The sequence below is a fragment of the Raphanus sativus genome, chromosome 6, assembly GCF_000801105.2.
Source record: "Raphanus sativus cultivar WK10039 chromosome 6, ASM80110v3, whole genome shotgun sequence".
Classification (NCBI taxonomy): domain Eukaryota; kingdom Viridiplantae; phylum Streptophyta; class Magnoliopsida; order Brassicales; family Brassicaceae; genus Raphanus; species Raphanus sativus.
In genome coordinates this window covers 31,835,521-31,851,365 of record NC_079516.1, presented here as the reverse complement: position 1 = coordinate 31,851,365, position 15,845 = coordinate 31,835,521, and the positions used below count along the sequence as shown (strand labels likewise).

At 34.9% G+C, this 15,845-nt stretch overlaps 1 long non-coding RNA gene, 1 other non-coding gene and 1 pseudogene across 2 annotated transcripts; 1 reads left to right on the top strand and 2 right to left on the bottom strand.

Moving 5' to 3' along the window:
- The first annotated feature begins 256 nt into the window (after nt 1-256).
- On the top strand, nt 257-2,676 carry LOC108808402 (protein TIFY 11A-like; annotated as a pseudogene).
- A 4,586-nt stretch (nt 2,677-7,262) lies between these two features.
- Nucleotides 7,263-15,553, bottom strand: LOC108810214 (uncharacterized). Its single transcript, XR_008935770.1, has 4 exons — nt 15,453-15,553; nt 8,114-8,358; nt 7,748-8,009; nt 7,263-7,651 (listed from the first exon to the last, which is right to left on the bottom strand). It is a non-coding gene; the product is annotated as an uncharacterized LOC108810214 (long non-coding RNA).
- LOC130497310 (small nucleolar RNA snoR109) lies at nt 15,271-15,371 on the bottom strand. The gene has a single exon (XR_008936309.1). It is a non-coding gene; the product is annotated as a small nucleolar RNA snoR109 (small nucleolar RNA).
- Nucleotides 15,554-15,845: the final 292 nt, after the last annotated feature.

Below are 15,845 nucleotides of genomic sequence, written 5' to 3'. Positions count from 1 at the left end.
CAAGCTTTCAATTAATTAAGGACAATAGGACTCATGGGGCTAGGAATTTGACTTCAGGAGATTAAGATCCAACTAAGGGTGGAAAACTTTCAATCAAAATATTTCCTTAAGTCTAGAACACTGAAATAAGCAAGTTTTATGGTCAAGAAGAATGCTCATTTGCTTTAATCAACTAGACATCAAAGATCTTTGAGCCTAAAAGATCTAAGCAATCATTAGGGATGAGTCTATTAACTATCTAAACTCCCTTAACACAATGGTATTTGGTAAGGCAAGTTTAGAGCAAGCTCTACTTGGTTCAGACATTTCATCAAACACCTTATGGGTGGAAAATGTCTAGAGCTCTAGATTAAAAAGGCCAACTTTAATCTAGCATTAAGAGTAGTAGACAAGCAAGGAAACAAGAGATCTAACACTAAACACCCTAGATCTTCACTTAATCACCCTAATCACCCTAGCCCATGAATCCAAAAGGTAACTACTCACTAATAGACATGAATAACCCAAAACCCATGGATGATTGAAGGTTAATCATGCTTAGTGGTCAAGATTAATCAATAAACACAAGAGATAGAGATGAAGAGAAGCTAAAGTTTTAGTCTTTCACCAAAATAGCAAATGTGTTTACGGAGAAAACAAGATAAGATACATAATTAGGTCTAAAGAGTATTTATAGGAGTCTAAAAACGAGCTGGGTCAACCCAACAAACCTGGGTCAACCCAATAAAAAAGTAGTATTCTTCGCCCGTAGCGACTTGGTATCCCGCTACAGGCTGGTCGCTATTAACTCTTCAACCCTTCAGGATCTGTAGCGACTTGGTAAGTCGCTACGCATGTCGTTACACTGACTCGGGTGGCCTCCTAGCGACGTGATCATGTCGCTACGCAGAAGTCGCTACAGACACTTAGTCAATTCTTGTGTTTTGGCTTCTCCTACCATAGCGACTTGGTAAGTCGCTACAGATGTCGTTATGATGGCTCGGGTGGTGTCTTAGCGACTTGGCGAGGTCGCTACGCCGATGTCACTACGGCACTTTAGTTGGAACACGATTTGTGCTTCAAACATCACTCTTTTGTCTATAAAACACTTCAATTGTCTCCAAAGTCACCAATGAGGATCTCCAATACCTGATAAGGACAAATTGATGCAATGCAACCTAAATGCACACTAAACATATGCAAATGACAAATATAATGACTAGAATGAAGATTAAAACCATGCAAATACACAAGTATCAATATGATACTTTTAAATTAGTTTAAATACTTGAAAATATATACAAATAGTCAAAAGTAAATATCTAAAATAGTTAAAGTATACACAAAATACTAAAAATACTAAAAATAATTATTGATTCTCAAACCAAACTAATTTATATTTTTGTTTCTGCTGCTACGGCCATGGGAGGAAAACTGACAAGATGTAGTAATACGCTAAGCGGCAATTCAGCTTAGAAGACGGTAAGTGGAGAACTGATAAAAGTAAGAAAATTAGTTTGTAAATCGAAAGGCAAGCAAAGACTCGATGCGATCCGAATGTTCGATTCATCTTCGTTGGTTGAAGATAATGTCCGTAGAAAAAGAGGATTAAAACTAAAAGAGAAAAAAAATGATATTTAAAATAAGAAATTTTGGATGATAGAGAAAATGGTAGGATAGACATTTTGTGTGTGGAAAGCTGTGTAGAAGTGTCTAAAAAGAGTACAAAGTGACTTAGAGTGTGATGATATGTGTAAAAGTAGAGTGTAATTCTCTCTTTTATTATTATGTTTATACAAGGAAACAAAATGCGATGCAAAAGGAGACCAAATCCCTTATTGTCTTTCAGAGAGTTTCAAAAGGCGAACCTCTCTCTCATCTGGAGGCAAAGCCATAGAAACCAACCTCAGGTCTATACTATTACTCTTTTGATCCTTGGGTTCTTTCTTGTTGAAACTAGAGAATGGAATACCCGGTTTTAAAATGGTTTTGATTCCCGACAAAAGAAAAGGTTTTGTTCTGAAATAGTTTTTTTTGGTTTACAGTAAATCATCATCAGAACTACGAAGTTCCCAGTTGACTATATTCTTTGGAAGTCAAGTTTTAGTATACAATGAGTTTCCTGCAGACAAAGCTAAAGAGATTATGGGAGTGGCAAAGCAAGCCAAGCCTGAGACTAAGTCTAACCTTCAGACATAAATCAATGTCGGTAACAACAACAACAAAGGCAACATGGTTCTTCCTTATCTCAACGAGCCCACAGGTTCTGCAGATATTATTCCACAGCAGCAACAAGAAAATCAGGTGGTGGAACGTATAGCACGTAGAGCTTCTCTTCATCGATTCTTTGCTAAAAGGAAAGACAGGTAAACATTAACTTGACGATACTTTACAGTGTTCTTTCTTGAATTAGATTAGTTATTCTTGTAACATATGTCCTCCTAAATGATTCATCCTATAATAGATACTCACCAGCCACGTGAACGCATTTTCATTTGTGTTTCTTTTCTTTTACAGAGCTGTGGCTAGAGCTCCATACCAAGTTAACCAAAATGGTGGACATCATAATTGTCCTCCAAACGACCGGAGAATGCTGTTACTCAAACCATGTCTCACTTTAAACCAGAAGGCGATAAAGACACTTCTATAGAGATTGAAGAAGGCTAGTGTTCGAAAGATCTCAAACTTAGGCTATAGTAAAGCTTGCTCAAACATTTGTTAGGAACTGAGTTTTCAAATTTATGTTTCCATCCTGTGACTCATTGCAGTGATAGTTTGTGAGACATTTGGTGCTATACAATCGTGGGAAAATAACTTGTTTACCTTTACATATTTGGGAGTTAAAGTTAAAAGATTCAATATATAGCCTGACGATTAGATACTGCTTTTAAATAGAAAAGACAGACTTTGAATCATAAAGATGAACAAAAGCACTTCTCGTTGCATCAATGTTGAAGCTTGGCCAAGCCGATACATGTAAAGATGCATCTAAGACCAGTTGCACACTCAACCTTCATTTCCAAGACACCAGTGACCTCATCAACATACGCATAATGTTCAGTTAAAAAATTTGCAGTATTTGTTATCAAGATAACAAATAAAATTCAAGGGAAGATGATGACAATAGAGACTCACAAAAGCTGACCAAAAGAAAATCACCTTGATTAAATAAACTTATAACTAAAGATCAATACCTTTTTTTAACACAGTAAAAGTTCAATATCTATCTTTGGAGTTTTACTCTTCATTGTTCTCAACTAACTTCTCTGTCAGGTAGTAACCTATGAATGTCATTCCTTCCTTCTTCTGCAGATTCTTTACTAAACAATTCTTCAAATTTGAGTAATAGTCCTTTTTAACCAAAAGAGAAACCTATTAAAGGATGTATAATTAAAGGATGTATAGTGGTAACTGTTATATAGGAGTATTATATAGCAGATATTTTAAGAATTGACAAGAAGGATTACTATGGCGTAGTGGCTGGCGCTATATTATTAACTGGTATTATTTTAGCACGGGCATTAGTTTTAAAAATTTACAATTGAAATAAATGTATTTTTAAGATATAATTTACAACTAAGTCTTTTCTTTTCTTCTTGTGATGGTTGTACTTTAGGGGCTTTGTATCTGCTTTTTAAGTTGAGACCATTTTAATCTTCCTGAAATATCACCATGACAACAAATAAACCTATTCTAGCAAGTCGACAGTTGATTGTCCTATTTAATTATGTTATTGACATATTCTGTTTATATTTTTCTTCTTTACCATGCAATATCTAGCTTTGAACAGTGTCTAGAAATGCAGAAAAAAAGAAAATTATATTAAAGTAGAAGAGAAAAAGGTTCATGGAAAAGTTATTTGAGCAAACAAAGTTTAGGCGTTTTATTTTTCACTTACCTGGACTTTAACCTTCATCTTCTGAGTCTTGACTTCGCAAGTATCAGTCCATAACACATCGGCGTTATTTTTCTTGTTTCAATGAAAGATTCTATTGAAGATTATTGTTGTGCTCGTTTGACCAAAAACTCTATTTCAATTTGAATCTGGAACTGCAAACGGTTCCATCATTAGAACTGTCTGGTTTGAAGTTGAAATTTTAGAAAGAATCTATGGAATGTTGCAAAGAATTTAAGAAATTACAATTTCTGAATGCAAGTAGAATTGAACTAAATAGATGGCATTATGAGTTAAATTTTTATCTAAAAGATTGGTAGTTGTTGGATCGTGGGATCATGGGCTCATGGTGAAGAATATTATGAATTCTTATGTTATATAGAAAACACGAAACAGGTTTTGCATTTAAATAGATGGCATTATGAGTTAAATGTTTTTGTAATTTTATTTTTTTTTCTTTAATTTTTAGATCATTTTCATGTGTCAAATTTTGATTGACCAAGTGACTTGAACTACTTTGACGCGATTTTTAGGTTTTCTTCAAATTTTAATGAAGGGCAAGAGCGTTTTTTATACTTCATCTTCTACAGAACTCCCCTGTAACCCTACAATATTTTTTTTGCCATCGGTTTCATCATTTTCTTTCGATTTTCTCCGTGGTTTTATCTAAATCTCATACATCTAAGTGGAATACATCAAGTTTTGATCAAAAACGAATATTGTAAGAAGCTTTTTTCAACACCTCCGAGTTTTGGGCCGAGTTGAGTCAAATCGCTACGGTAGACCTTCGTGGAGCGTGTTTCCGCCGCGTACTCGGACGCACAGACCGCATTTTCAAACAGAGGGACTAATAATAAAGCTGAATAGAAAGTAAAACTAATTTACTCCAAAATATTTTCTCCAAAAAGGTCATTCAATTATACCCAAAAGTGTATGTTTCGTCGTTGATGTTTATATATAATAGTATCCGTGCATGGTACGGGAGGTAATAATAATCTCTTATATATAAAAAGAGAAACATTGGATTTTATACATTCACGCTAATTTCGTCACGTGTCGTTTTCACAATCAATTTAAAAATCAATTGAATATAATTTATAATATATTTTTTTTATCCTTTAAATAAAAGCTACAGAATTACCAAATATGACTAATATATATATGAGAATTAATGATTCTAATAAATAAGTTTCGATAACAATTTATATTTCTTCCATCATTTTTTGTATAATTTTATATTATCAAAATAAATTAAACAATTATATTAGCTATAAAATTTAAATTTAGATTTTCTCGTATATGTTATATTTTGAATTTAAAATACCTATAATAAATTACTAAAACTGTTAAAATTATTATGTTAAAAATTAATGATCAATGGTTTAACATCCCTTATATATTAATTGAGAAACATTACAACATTATTTTGTAATTACGTGTCCCCATGAGAATAAAATTCAGAATTTATTAAAAATTAGGTTGGTCCATCTTAATTTATATTATACTTTTTATTAAGGGACTAAAACTAACTATCAAATCGATAAATAGTATACAAAAGAATATTCTCACATTTTCCTTAATAAAAGTACAGAATTACCTAATTAGATTAACATATCATATATATGACGATTAATGATTATGAATAATAAATATTTGATAAGAAGTTTTGTATCTTAGCTCTTTTTATTTGATTTTGTATTATTAAAAGATATTAAACAATCGCATTAACCCTATAATAAAAAAATAGATTTTTTCTTATATGTTATATTTTGATTTTTTAAACAACCATAAATTTTTAGAAATTTTAAAATCCCAGTTTGAATTTTTTTTGATCAATGGCTTAGTTATTTTTGTTATTACAAGATACAAATAATCATAAAATTGTATTAATATTGATTTTTATTTAATAAATATTCAAATTATATATATTCAGCTCACGACTTAAAACAAGAAAATATGCTGCATCAATTTAGTCGTCCAATTGAAACCCTTCAAAACTATGTGGAAGACTAAGGTCAAATTAATTCGATTTTGAAAATAATACTAAGCTGCTGGTTCTAAAACCATTAAAATAGTTCTCAATGATGTTAAAGTAAAGTATTAAAAAGATTGTAAAATATGTTTTTGTAATAAAAAGTCACCTGATGACCACATTAAATTTTTTATAAGTATAAACATGGTGGTAAAAAATTTAAACTCAAATCGATCAGGTTCACCATAAATTCAAAATAGATTTAGGTTCACTATTACAATTACAAATGCTCAGACCAACATATAAATAATTATACAGTCAAACCTCTATAAATTAATAATGTTGGGACCACCAAAACTATATTTTTTTATTAATTTATAGAGATATTAAATTATCGATATACTAATTTAATCAAAAGAATCAATTTGGGACAATAAACCTATATTATTTTATGGGAATTTTTAGTGTATATTAATTTATAGAGTATTAATTTAAAGAGGTTATACTGTATAAAGAAAACACAACTGTATGCATATTAAAAAAAAATCAAATAAATATACATATTTAATTTGTATATACTATTTAATCTCTTATATATTAATTGAGGAATATTGCAACTTTTAAGTGTAGCCACATGTCATCACGAGATTTATTTTCAGAATCCTTAAAAAAGAGGTTGGTCCATCCAAATATATAGTATATTTTTATTAAATTAATTATTAATACATAAATATATTTTTCATTGTTTCTGTAAATAAAAGATACGGAATTACCTAATATGATTAACATATATATGATAATTAATGATTTTAAATAATAAAGATTTGTTTTAATTTTTGTATCCTCCATCATTTTAGTTTAATTTATATTGTAAAAAACTTTTAAAATCACATTAACAATATAGTAAAAATTATATTTTTTCTTATATGTCATATTTTGAATTTTTAAAACGACTATAAGTTACTAAAAATGTTAGAATGTTTACAATTAAAATTTTGTGAACAATTGGTTTGCTTTTTAAAAAAAAAAATAATATTTGTTAACCCTCACATGCAAAAACTGTAGATCCTTTCCAAAACTCTACTACTCTCAAACTAAAATCTTCTTCTCCACTCCATACCAACAAAGCCTCCTCATCACTTAACCCTATCCCTGGAAGTCTGTCCACAAACCCAACTCTCCCAATTCCTACTGAAGTGAAATCTTCATGTGCACCGCCAATTACTACCTCAAACCCTCGATGGTACCTCCCACTCCAACTTTGGTTGTAAGACTGCGTCTTAATTGCAGAGGATAAACTCTCAAAAGACTTGCTCTAACAGGATCAATTTTTTTTTATGGAAAGGAGACATTGACGGTAATAACTCTGCAAGAGTTGCATGGAATACAGTGGTACTTACAAAAAAAACATGGCGGTTTGGGCAAAAATTAAGGATCTTAACACTTGGAACAAAGCTTGCTATCTAAAGCTAGTTTGGATGCTATTCTTCAGAGCATGATCAATATGGGTTCAAGGAAGGAAAAAAATACTTTTAAGGATCAATACACAACTACTGGTACTGGACTACCAAACCAAGTAGCTTCTACTCTTGGCTAGAAACAAACTCCTGAAGCTTAAAGACTTAGTTTTCCCACTGATTAAACTTAAGCTGCAGGATGGACCATCGGCTAGGTTCTGGTTTGACAAATGGACACCCTTTGGCAGTTTATCAACCTTTCTCCAAGGCTCATCGTCAAGGCTTGGGATCCCTCTCAATGCAGAAATGAATTGTGGCGCCAACAACTTCAGCTGCACACCTATTTAACTACAATCACACTCACAAAAGACAAAAGACTATTATGAATGGGAAGAGGCTGGGAACCTGAGCGACAAGTACATCACATGAAATGTCTATACGTACCTCTGTACAACCGCACCTGATGTAAACTGAGCCAAGACAATCTGGTCTTCTTATGGGATCCCGAGACACTCCTTAGCTTTGTTGGTGATAAAAAACAGATGTCCTACTAGAGACAGGCTCAGCAGTTGGGGTTTACAGGCTCCACCACTATATCTCCTATGTAACTTCTTCGCTGAAACTCATGATCATCTCTTCCAAGAATGCACGTACAGCTTTGATTTATGGTCTCTGAGTGCAATGTACTGTGGCATGACATCCAACCCTGTAGTGATTGGAATGGAACTGTGAATCAGATGATCGGAGTTCCTCTAACCAAAACTCATAAATCTAGGTCTTTACTAGCTTGAAATAAACCATCTACTGAACCTTGAACGAAAGGAACTCTCGACTCTCTCTTCTCTTCTCTACTCTTCAGCGCCAACTCAGGAACATAGATCCAAAGTTTCAGAGAAACTAGCCCGAGGCTCTCATCAGCTATGATGCAAATCTGGCTGGACTCCACCTAACGATCACTTCCTAGCTATCTCTGAAGCATGCCTCTCTCCACCAACCTCGCAAGCAAGCTTCGTTAACATCATTGAGATCTGTCTGAGTCCTCTAGTACTGATGGGCTACAAAACAAACTACTACTATGAATTTTTATTTAAATTGGGCAAGATCCTGTATCTAAAGCCTAATGGATTGAAAACAGTTTCTTCTTTTGTTTTAATATGTGAAAGCCTAAGTTACAAAAAAACAACTTGGTCAAACAAATAAAAAGAGAGAAAGCAATCTGATAACTGGAAGAAACTACGTAATCATCATATTAACAGCAAAAGATTAACATAATGATGTGTACCAACAGATAATTCATGAAAAAAATTAGATGAAAAACAATGTATCTTTAAAACCGACTCATCACAAGTCATTACAATGTTGACTTCCAAACTACAACAACACTAAGCAACCCGAGAATACAATCTTGAGTTCTAGACTTCCAGTCAACAAAATAAAACAGAAATAACAAGTCAGGCCCAAATCCAGCGATGACTATGTATTTATTTCGTTAAAACAACCAAAACTGAATTTAATAAAATTGCAAAGTTCAAACCATTAAAAATATAGTTTTTGTTATAAACCATTGGATGGACGGACATAACCGAACCGTACCGGACAGTACCGGGCGGACGTACCGGACAGACAATACCGAACCGGACCAGACGCATGAGGAAGAAAGGAAGACTTAGACTTTACCATATTTATGTATTAGCATATTTGTATTAGGATATTACTATTTCCATGTATTTCCTATTTCCTATTGGAAATAGGATCTTTCCATTTATCTCTTCCTTGTAACATGTATATATATAGATGCCTATTGGCACATCAATAATAAGAAGAAATACAAGTTTTACAACACGTTATCAGCACGAGAGCTCTGAGAAAACCCTGAGTGAATTTCGAAACCCTTTTTCCCAGCAACCACCATAAACCCTAGAAATCAGACGAAACTTCAAAACACCGTATCTCCTCAACCCGACGGATCCAGACGACGCGCCACCTATCAAATTCAAGATCTCGACGAGACGAATCCAACGCCGTCGACCTCATCGCAATCCAATACCGGACGCGTTCTCACGAGCTATTACAAGAAGCACCGTCAACTTGATTCAAAACCCTAATTCGGACGCAACTTCAAATCAACGTATCTCTCAAACCATAAGGAGTTAGCCGACGTTCCATATATCAAATTGAAGCTATCGACGAGAAGAATCCAGCGCCGCAAACCTCGTCTCAATCCGACTTCAGACGCGTTCTCCACCTCCGTTTCAATCCGCGTTGACAATTTCCTTTTTACTAAAGGAAACCCTAGCTGTCTTTCCATTCTCATCCGACCAGCACACATACTGACCATCCGACGAATTGATCAGCACCCGATAAGCCACCAGACGATCTGACAGCTCATCCAACAGCCGGTAGAGGTTCCGGACGATCCGATCAGCCCGTTCCTTGCTCGCGATAGACGTTCAAGCCGTTCGCGGTTTTCTCTCCTCTCTCTAGGTGGTCCAGTTTCAGATTCTCTCCAATCTAAAGGTAAATAAAATCTGAAACACCCTTTGGAACCATATCAAAACAAATTTGGTTGTTTGTTAAAGGATTGAACATTAAAATTTGATGAACCTAAAAACCTAGGACAATTGAATCCCTAAATAAATTTGAGGAATTAGGATTTGGTTTAGTTCTCCCGTTAAGTTGCTAGATCAAACGGTCATTAGGTTGTTAGAAAGCACAAATATTCCTTATTCAATAAGAGATTGATTAAATCAATTAAAACCAAAACACTAAGTGTTCTTGGATCTCGAAAACCTTATGATCTGAATGATCAATCAGAGCCAATAGAAATCGATCACCCCTTAAACCCATCTTGGTCGATTTCATAAACAATAAATTCTATAAACTGAAATCTGAATTATTTTCTTGATTTCTTGATTGATTGATTTGTTGAAATTTCCTTTCTGCTAAAATGGAAAATTTCATTTTCTGAAAAAAAATAGAAAGTTTCATTTTCTGAAAAAAATAGAAAGTTTCATTTTCCGAAAAAAATAGAAAGTTTCTTTTTATAAAAAATTTCATTTTCTGAAAAGTTTTCAACTTATGTTAAATTGCATATTCCATACTGAATTTGAAATAGGAATATTGCTAGAATGCTCACCATTGATCATTGATTGCTTAAAGGGATATTTCATGTTGATTGATTAATACTTGTTAGAAATTTTTGTTTTGGTTGGTGTGAACCATTGATATATTGAGTGATAAAATTTCCAAAAGTATTTTCATGTTTGATTGATTATTTGAATGCATGAATTCTAAGAATTGATTGATTCTAAGAATTGATTGATTGATTGATATGATTCAGATGTCAACCTTGGATTATGATACCCTAGAAATTTCTGGAGAAAATTATCTAGGATGGGCAATGAATATCTCATATATACTATGGACAGAGGGTCTTGGGAAATGTATCATCAAGGATGATCATGGAACCAAAAGAACGAAATGGCATTAACAGTAATGAGCCATCATCTCATTGAGGAACTGAGAAATCAGTACCGAGATATAGAGAGCCCCCGATGCCTCTGGACAGAATTAATGTCCAGATACACTAAGGTGTTATTACCAAAGATAAGGCATGAGTGGATGAGCCTCAGATTCCGGGACTATGGGTCCGTGGAAGAATATAATTATACCCTGTCCGAAATAGCTCATAACCTGATATTATGTGGTGAAAAGTTAACAGATGAGGAATTACTTGAAAAGACATTCTCTACAGCAGATCCAAGAGATCTATTTTTACATCATAGAGAGAAATTTTTCACCACATACAATGATCTGTTTTCATACTTATTACAAAGAGAGTGGATGAATCAAATAAAGAATGAGACGAGTGGTTATGAAGCAGATTGTGATGAAAGAGATAATAAATCCGAGGAAGCCACATCCAAAGTGACAGTTGGAGTGGCCGGCTTGACCATAGGCTAAAAGGCCATTTGACATCCTGAAATTTTGCTTTGTTTGTTTGTTTTACTTTAAATCTTATTATGTTATATGATTTGGTGTTTTTATGAAAACCTTTATTGAATGATTTTTATTTATCTTAGAATTACAAAGCATAAAAATATTCACGAAAAATAAAAATAAAATTCTCCCAATAAATCTTGTTCTAGAAGGATAGTTAGACCACAGCCAAGGCATTGCCTGAAGGGCATTATATACACCCAATTTCGTGGCCCATTGAGTACTAACAATAAATGGTTTCCATATAGAAACAATGGGCAAAAGAGAACAAAAGGTTCCTACAGATTATGAAAGAAAAATCGCCTAAGGCCTTATAAGAAAGTGGTCAAGACTATACCTATATACTCTACTGATTAATACTATGCTAAGATCAGTATGATGAGAGGCAAAAGAGCCATGGTAACCAGTTGGTTAACCATACGAAATTACACTTAATGGCATGACCGGACTAGCCATCCGGATCGATCCAAACTTGATGCAAATAATTGAAAGGCACAAAAGAGTTATCCCATAGAATCTCACGTTGTGAAACATGTACACAAGGGAAGCTCATGAGGCTTAACTGTCCCAAGTATCATGAAATGGCATAATGGTTTATAGCATGTTCATGAGGGGGAGAATACACACCCGTGTGGTACATGACCATACTATAACATGAACATGATCCGTGGGACATGGTCTATGGCCATGGTAAATTAATACAAAGACAAGCCACGTCCATCATGATAAACCATCCGGTCGAGACCGGGATGGATGGACAGGACGTGGACGCGGTCAACAAAGTTCATACGACCGTACCACGGACGATGAAACCGACCGGGTCGAAAACAGAACCATGGACAATCATTTGGCCGATTTCCTATAATACAAAGGCCACGACCTAATGCTTGGGAACACACTGATATACATGTGTAAAGACAATATGCATCAGGCCATATAAGTGAGCATAGATATTCCCATCTCAGATTGAATACGGGTCACGACCAGACATATGAAATCTTAAAGAGATTTAACCACCACATTCATATGTGCTTTCTAAGATAGAAACTGAGATAAGAATTGGGAATATATGTTGGATAGGAGTATGACTTTCTCCCACGAATTTATATGAAACCTTGAGCCAAATATGGGTGATAAGATTAAATGGCCAGGTTCACGGATTGCATGAGTAATCCGACTGTCCAACATCAAAAGTGAGAAAGCTATAAGCTGGATAAAGAGTAAGAGATTGGTATTAACCATCATTGTCTTGGCAAGATCCTCGGACTAGAAATATAATCTAAGACGTTCAAAGAATGTGATCAAATAATGCAAAAGCTAGCAGAACTAGATGCCAGACACATTGACCCGAAAGGAAAGAAAATAATGACTAAATGTCATACCAGCTTATGCACCACGAAATTTGATGTCCTAAGAGACATAATCAAGTTGCTACAGAGTCTATACAAGATAGACCAAAGTGTTCCATAAGATAAAGGAACCTCGGATAGAAAGAAATGAAAAGGTGCACAGAATGATATAAATCCGAGTTCAAAAGGGAACCAGTCCGGACATGGAGATAAGGCTGGCCAGCTAACCATCTAAGGTACCAGACCATGTAGTTTGGGACGCCAAACTGCAAAGAAATAAAGGTCCTAGATAATGAAATCTCAAATCGATTTGGACATGTCTGGAACACAATGGAACCATATATAAGAGTGTTAACACCACTGATGTATTTACATATAAGAACTCATAAAAGAAAGTAGCACTTGAGTATAAGATATAATGCGAGGATCATAAACCCACGAGAGTACTCACAAAGAATAAAATGGACGTGGGGTTTAAAGTAAAGAAAGATGGACGTATTGGCCATAAAACGCCATCAAGTGATAAAACCAGTGAATGGGTCATGTGAGGAAAGTAAACCGTGAGATAAGGACATGGTCACGTGGTCTAAGACGTGCATGTGCCTATTTACAGCATTTGAGCATAGCTGATTACACAAGGTTACTCACAGAGACCGAAAAACAGTTTATAAGGAGATATACTCCTATGTGGTGGATGCTACTACTCAGATTTGAAATTGACAAAGGTCTGGTCATAAGTAAGAGATAAAAACGTAGTAAGCAAGCATATGGATCACTGGATCAAATATTATAAAGGTACCACAAAGATGAGAAAAGAAATTCTCAATGAACAGCATTGTTCCTAAGCTGTTCATGGACTGAATCATTAAGCAGCTGTATAAGTAAAGGATCTGTCTAAGAACAATCCAATTCAGTCCATACATACTTATAAGAAGTACAAAATCCCTTGTGTTTGGAACCAGCCTAAAGAGAGGTTGATACAGTTTATTTCTAGATCTCAAAAGATCAGCTATCATGTAGCAGTCCATAAGCACGCCTAGCAAAGGTCCATACGAACTAAGGACATGGGACTGCATATACAGATATAGCCGTATGAGAGAAGTACCAATCACCATGTGATTGGTCGTGGTCTATGACCCAATGGTCTACGGCAAAGGCTTGATAGCAACACACCAACAACATCTTAGACATCCATCAAAGGTTGTGTGTGTGTATAAACAAGATTGATTCTTAAGACTATGTATATAAGGACTGCAATAACTCATAGCAGAGACCATAGTCGTGGGTATGTGTATGAGATCAGCACGCCCTAAGTAAGATATAAGATGGTCACAGCAAAAAGCGAAGAGAACCATTATGGTTCACGCCAAAGACCATACCAAATCAAAGACTATGTCCGGCTTCTTTCCGGCCGAATCATCCATGAGAGATGACTAATTTTGTTAACCCAAAACGTGGTATGACTTTTGAGGTATCAACTATCAGTATGGATAGTACATATGGCAAGAAAGATTGATTGCCAAGAATAAGGTCCGATGAGTGTACTTGGTTATAGAACCAAAGTCTAATGAGTATGTAAAACTCATTGTAGTAATGATCACTGATCAAGTCATGATCTAAGACACTCATGAGAAAATTATGGACGTGTATAGACAAGGTCTATGACACAATATGGATCGACCAGTTCAGTACATTTTCGATAGTACTTAAGAGAAATATCTCACTGTCCATAAACGACCAGGTCATACTATAGGACGATCCATAAACACTTATGGATGAGATCCGACCAAGTAAAGTGGTTAGTAGTCTAAGAGACATACGTTTTTGGTCAAGGACCATAATGGTCGACCATATTATAAGTTGGACGACATAAGGCACAGTACGTCCAAGTGTTCTTCTGCGAAATTCTAAGAGAAAGAAACACAGACACTCCAAGCTCACTGAATCAATATTTACAAGTCCTTACACGGACATCTTCAGTGATGCATTCATCAGGGGGAGTAGTGTGTGTTGTACTCTTTTTCCTTCACCAAGGTTTTGTCCCACTGGGTTTTCCTGGTAAGGTTTTAATGAGGCAACATGAAGCACACTATGAACTCTGAAACGGTTATGGCGTCCAAGGGGAGTGTTATAAACCATTGGATGGACGGACATAACCGAACCGTACCGGACAGTACCGGGCGGACGTACCGGACAGACAATACCGAACCGGACCAGACGCATGAGGAAGAAAGGAAGACTTAGACTTTACCATATTTATGTATTAGCATATTTGTATTAGGATATTACTATTTCCATGTATTTCCTATTTCCTATTGGAAATAGGATCTTTCCATTTATCTCTTCCTTGTAACATGTATATATATAGATGCCTATTGGCACATCAATAATAAGAAAAAAATATAAGTTTTACAACAGTTTTTTTGTTGTTACTTGAGAGTCACTGCTTTTACTGGTTTTCTTATAGTTCTTTTCAAGCATGTGTCTCTGTTTTAATTGATTTTCAGTAGATGACTTTGTTTAGCGATAGAAAAGAGTCAGGACCACAGGTCTGTTCCGTACACAATCTTGAAACGACAGAACAGAGTTTTTTTCCAACTTTAACCCAAAATTAAAAAAAAGTGTAAGAAACTCGGTAAGCAGATGAATCGACCGGAGAGATTTAAACCTCTCTCGCGACCACCGGCCAGATAGCTTCTGAATTGATCTAGCTACAGCCGTATTGGCCAATTCAAGAACAGAGTTCACCGACAGAACAGAGTTCACCGACAGAACAGAGTTCACCGACAGAACAGAGTTACCTCTGTACATGCATGTCGTCCTCATATGTAAACAGTTGAACCCCGAGGAGGAAGAGAGAAGAAGAACCCATCGCCAAAGCTCGGATATGTTGTCGGTTCAGAAACAAAGCATCTATCTATCCTATTAAAAGTGAACTACAAATAAGTACTTACTCTGACTTTCCTTATTATTTACAATGAATTGCCACTACTTTATACACTGCCGTTTCATTTATCTATCAAAAGTCAACATTCTCGATTTTTTTTTGTACCCAAACCGTATCTATCCTATTGTAAATCTATTATTCCTAAACCGAGTGACCAAAATTAATTTCTTTCTCCCCATCAATCGTCGTTTGACCTTCCCTCCAAAATGAAAACTAAATAAATAAATATTTAACCACGTAACTTATA